Below are 5,659 nucleotides of genomic sequence, written 5' to 3'. Positions count from 1 at the left end.
AAGACCAATTCAATGAATAAAAACCTAAAAATAAGCCACAACCAGAAACAAAAATAAAGCCTAAGAGAAATTAAACAAAATAAATTGCAGGCCTCATCGGCCCAGCAGCCGGCCCATTGTAGAGGCTATAGTACAAATGAGTTCTAGCCTGGAACGTAACACGAGGTATGAGCGTCGTGGTGGTAGCGCAATACGTCTACAGGCCCACACACGACTCCAATTAAGAGCATCTTCAACAGCTGCGTCAAACTAGTGTCGCGCCGCAAAATTGCTCATTTTAACGTGCGCAACCGATATAGTGGCTCCAGCGGGCGCACAAAAACCGCGCGCGCGGGGCATATCTAGTTCAGCGTGCGGCTGAAACTGCATCGCGCGCCACTTATTTGCCGCGCCCGCTCCCGCGCCCTGTACTCTCGCAACTCACCCCCCTCTTCAGCCGCGGCGGCGCCGTCGTCCGCGCCATCCGGCGACCGTTCCGGCGCTTCCCCGGCCTATCCTCATGGCGCGGCGGCTTCCTCCGTCCTCCTCCAGTCACCGCCGCCCCTCGCGCGTGTCCGTCCTCCGACGAACAGTGGTGGGCATGGAATGAATGACAAAGAGCATCATGATTTGTGCGTTCAATATTGTATTGTTGAACTATTTGTTCTGTTTATTGCATTATTTGTTGTATTGCACGATAAACTGTTTGTTTGAGTTGTCATAACGAAATTAAACTATTTATTTCGATTTATTTTTGTTTGTGTTTGATCTTTTTACTTCTATTTCGGAATGCATATGTTGTTTGTGCGAGAGTCGCGCGCGCTGCATTTTGGCGCACTGCTAGAGTTGCGCACGCGCTGCATTTTAGCACGCCTGTTGGAGTCAGCGCTGCACGTCGCGCCAAATCAAATGATGGACGCGTGACAAAGCAGTTTTTAGCGCGCGGCGCGTTCGGCGGCTGTTGGAGATGCTCTAACCACGATCGGCACGCCTTGCATGCCTGCCTAACTTCTAGGGTGGACTAGTGGTAATCTGTTGGTTGGTTAGCTAGATGCGTTGTGTGCGTTGTAACCTGTACAAATATGAGCTGAAGATCAATACAAACTCGTGTGTTCGATCCCAAACCCTCTGTCCAGGTCTCTACGTGGTATCAGATACTCACACGATCTCCCTCCTCCTCGCTTCCGCTCCCCAATGGATCTCTCTGACCTCTCCTTTTCAGGCTCCGGCGGCACCAATCCCTTTGGCGATCCTTCCCCCGCCGGCCCCGCCGTGCCCCTCTCCCTTATCCTCTCCCTCAATATAGCTACTGCCATTCCAGTCACCCTCGAGCTCCACCCACGGAACTACACCACATGGAGTTCCTTCCTTCATGCCCTGCTCATGTCGTACAACATACAGGACCATGTCAATGGCACTGTGGACGCCCGGTCGCGGCTCACCGATACTGTCTGGACGTAGATCGACTGGTGCATCATTCGGTGGCTCCTCGGCTCTGTCTCCGGCCAGGTCCGGGGGACCGTCAACCACCGCAATCCCACGGCGTACTCGCTCTAGACGGCGATCCGACAGCTCTTCCTCTCCAACCGGAACCAGCAGGGCGTTCTTGTGCTCGAGGAGTTCCACGGCCTGCACCAAAACGACATCTCCGTCATGGAGTACTGCACGCGCCTCCAAACCCTCGCCGACACGCTCTTCGACTGTGGGATGCACGTGACTGATCGTGGCCTCGTCTCCAACATGTTGCGCGGGCTCTCCAACAAGTTCACCCACGCCATCTCGACGATGACCTACGACGACTCCAAACTGCCATCGTTCCTTCAGGCGCGTACGTATCTCCTTCAGGAAGAGCGCCGCATTGATCACGCGGCCTCCCACAAGTCGGCGACGGCTCTCTACGCCGGTCGGCACGCCCCTGCACCACCCATGCCCGCCCCTGCTCCACCACCTCCAGCACCCTCTCTGCCCAATGGCACCGGCGACCAAGGTGGTCCCGACGACAACGGTGGCCATGGGGGCAACGGTGGCGGGCAGCGCGGCCGCAAACGACGCAAAGGCGGCTCCGGTGGCCAAGGCGGGGCACCCTACCACCAGGCCGCGCCCTCTTCGCCGACTTACACCCCGCGGCCACCCTCCTACGGCAGCGCTGACATCAGCCCGTGATGATGCGCTCGCCGGCTGCCGGTCTCCTTGGCCCGCGTCCTCCTCTCGGGCTCACCGCGACGACCTACGGCACCGGTCCGCCCGCTGCACCAGCCCCGTTGGATACCAGCGCTCTCCAAGCTGCCCTTCTCGCCATGCAGCAGCAGCCTTACTCCGACGGCGGCGACTAGATCCTCGACACCGGTGTGTCGTCGCACATGGCAGCCCACCCCGGTATGCTCTCGGCTGTCCAGCCTTCCTCCCACCCATCCCATATACTTGTCGGCAATGGTGCTTCCATGCCCATTACTCACACTGGAACCACACCCATCACCACATCCTCCACCCCCCCCCCCCCCCCCCCCCCTCTCTCTCTCAATCACGTTCTCATCTCTGCTTCCCTCGTTAAAAATCTCATATCTGTTCGTGCACTTACTCGTGAAAACTTTGTCTCTGTGACGTTTGACCCCTTTGGTTTTTCTATTAAGGATCTGCGCACTGGGACGGTGGTGCTCCAATGTAATAGCAACGACGATCTTTACCCTCTCTACTCCGGCGCTGCTACTTCTCCCACTGCCTTTGTCGCCATCACTGCTGATCTATGGCACCAAAGGCTTGGACATCCCGGACGTGCCGCTTTATCGCATGTTTTAGACACTTTTGATTTCCATTGTAATAAAACTACCTCTCATACTTGCCATGCATGTCAGCTTGCCAAACATGTATGCTTGCCGTTCAATGAATCAAATAATATTGCACCGTTCCCCTTCCATACTATACACTGTGATGTGTGGACTGCTCCGGTCCTTAGCAACTCCGAATTTCAATATTTTTTGGTGGTTCTTGATGATCACACGCACTTTGCCTAGACGTTCCCCCTCCGGCGCAAGTCCGACCTCTTTGAGGTGTTGATCAACTTCCATGCGTATGTCGCCACACAATTTCAACACCCATCCTCACTTTCCACACCGACAATGGACGGGAATTCGACAACAAAGCGTTCCGCCGTTTTCTCTCCACACATGACATCGTTTTCCACCTCACCTGCCCCTACACCTCTCAACAGAACGAGCAAGCTGAGTGGATCATTAGGACCCTCACCAAGGGGCTGCGTAGCCTCCTATTCCACTCCTCCACGCCCTCTAAATATTGGCATGACGCCCTAGCCACCGCAACTCACCTTCTGAACCTACGACCGTGCCGGCCCCGTCAACACGTCACACCTTTCGAACTCCTCCACGGAAAACCCCCTTCTTATTCCCATCTACGTGTTTTCAGTTGCCTATGTTACCCTAACACTTCAGCCATGACCCCCAACAAATTATCCCCTCGATCTAGGGCGTGCGTGTTTCTGGGCAACCCTCCCGACCATGCTGGCTACAATTGCTTTGACCCTGCCACCAGAACAATCATCCTCTCCCGTCATGTTTTCTTCGACGGGCACTCGTTCCCATTTGCGCAGGTCTCGGCGTCTCCTGCTCCCACGAACTGCGCCATCCCTGGGGATCCATCGCCGCCAGTCTTCCTCACCGGGCCACGGGCTCGGGCTCATGTGTAACGCCCACGATGCGGCTATAGCTCCCACATGTCGAAGCACGACTTAGAGGCATAACCGCATTGTAAGCAATGTCGCAAGTGAGGTAATCTTCACACAACCCATGTAATGAATAAGGAAAAAAGATACATAGTTGGCTTACACTCACCACGTCACACAATAGCAGAAATATCATTACATTCATCCAGATACAATCAAGGTCCGACTACGGAACCAAAATAAAGAAACAACCCCAAATGCGACAAAGTCCCCGATCATCCCAACTGGGCACCACTACTGATCGTCTGGAAAGGAAACGTAGTATCGGCCCGAGTCCTCATCGAACTCCCACTTGAGCTCAGTCGAATCTCCTGGAGCGGTATCATCGGTCCCTGCATCTGGTTTTGAAGTAATCTGTGAGTCACGGGGACTCAGCAATCTCACACCCTCGCGATCAAGACTATTTAAGCTTATAGGAAGGGTAAAAGGTATGAGGTGGAGCTACAGCAAGCGACTAGCATATATGGCGGCTAACATACGCAAAAGAGAGCGAGAAGAGAGAGAGAGACAAAGGCACGGTCGATAAACTATGATCAAGAAGTGATCCTAGAACAACCTACGATCATGCATTACATGAGACCGTGTTCTCTTCCCAGACTCCGCCGAAAAGAGACCATCACAGCCACACACTCTGTTGATTCATTTTAATTAAGTTAAGTTAAGGTTTTCTACAACCGGACATTAACAAATTCCCATCTGCCCATAACCGTGGGCACGACTTTCGAAAGTTCAAATCCCTACAGGGGTGTCCCAACTTAGCCCATCACAAGCTCTCACGGTCAACGATGGATATTCCTTCTCCCAAGACAACCCGATTAGACTCAGAATCCCAGTTACAAGACATCTCGACAATGGTAAAACTAAACCAGCAAAGCCACCCGAATGTGCCGACAAATCCCGATAGGAGCTGCACATATCTCGTTCTCAGGGCACATCGGATGAGCGCTCCGTACAACTAAAACCAAACCTCGAGTTTCCCCGAGGGGGCGCTGCAAAGGGCTCTAGTTTGGACCAACACTCAGAGGAGCACTGACCCGGGGGTTTAAAATAAAGATGACCCTTGAGTCTGCAGAACCCAAGGGAAAAAGAGGCTAGGTGGCGAATGGTAAAACCAAGGTTGGGCATTGCTGGAGGAGTTTTATTCAAGGCGAACTGTCAAGGGGTTCTCATTATACCCAACCGTGTAAGGAACGCAAAATCAAGGAACATAACACCGGTATGGCGGAAACTAGGGCGGCAAGAGTGAAACAAAACACCAGGCATAAGGACGAGCCTTCCACCCTTTACCAAGTATATAGGTGCATTAAAATAGACAAGATATAATAGTGATATCCCAACAATACCAGGCATAAGGACGCGCCTTCCACCCTTCATCCGAGGTTCTACTTCGCCATGTGATCGCACAGCTCACCACCGCCGCCGCGCTCAAGGACTTGGGCGCGCTGCACTTCTTCCACGGCATTCAAGTGCGGCGGACCCCGGGTGGGTTCTTTCCTCACCAACATTAGTACGCCGAGGACTTGCTACATCGCGCCGGCATGACGAACTATCGTCCGGCCTCCACGCCAGTCGACACGTGGTCCAAGCTCTCCAACTTGGATGGTGATCCCGCTGACGACGCTACCTTGTACCGCAGCATCACCGGTGCACTGTAGTACCTCACCTTGATGTTGGGGAACATAGTAATTTCAAAAATATTCCTACGCACACGCAAGATCATGGTGATGCATAGCAACGAGAGGGGAGAGTGTTGTCTACGTACCCTCGTAGACCGAAGCGGAAGATTTGACGCAACGTAGAGGAAGTAGTCGTACGTCTTCCCGGTCCAACCGATCCAAGCACCGTTACTCCGGCACCTCCGAGTTCTTGGCACATGTTCAGCTCGATGACGCTCCCCGCCCTCCGATCCAGCAAAGCTTCGGGGAGGAGTTCCGTCAGCACGAC

General features: G+C 53.8%; 1 pseudogene; it reads left to right on the top strand.

The window, feature by feature from the left end:
• Positions 1–1,164: 1,164 nt before the first annotated feature.
• On the top strand, positions 1,165–2,142 carry LOC147983760 (uncharacterized; annotated as a pseudogene).
• Positions 2,143–5,659: the final 3,517 nt, after the last annotated feature.

The sequence above is a fragment of the Triticum urartu genome, chromosome 2A, assembly GCF_056163025.1.
Source record: "Triticum urartu cultivar PI428250 chromosome 2A, HENAU_Tu73, whole genome shotgun sequence".
In the NCBI taxonomy this organism is placed as follows: Eukaryota; Viridiplantae; Streptophyta; class Magnoliopsida; order Poales; family Poaceae; genus Triticum; species Triticum urartu.
Note: the sequence above shows the minus strand (reverse complement) of the source record. Positions and strands in the feature narration are given on the sequence as shown.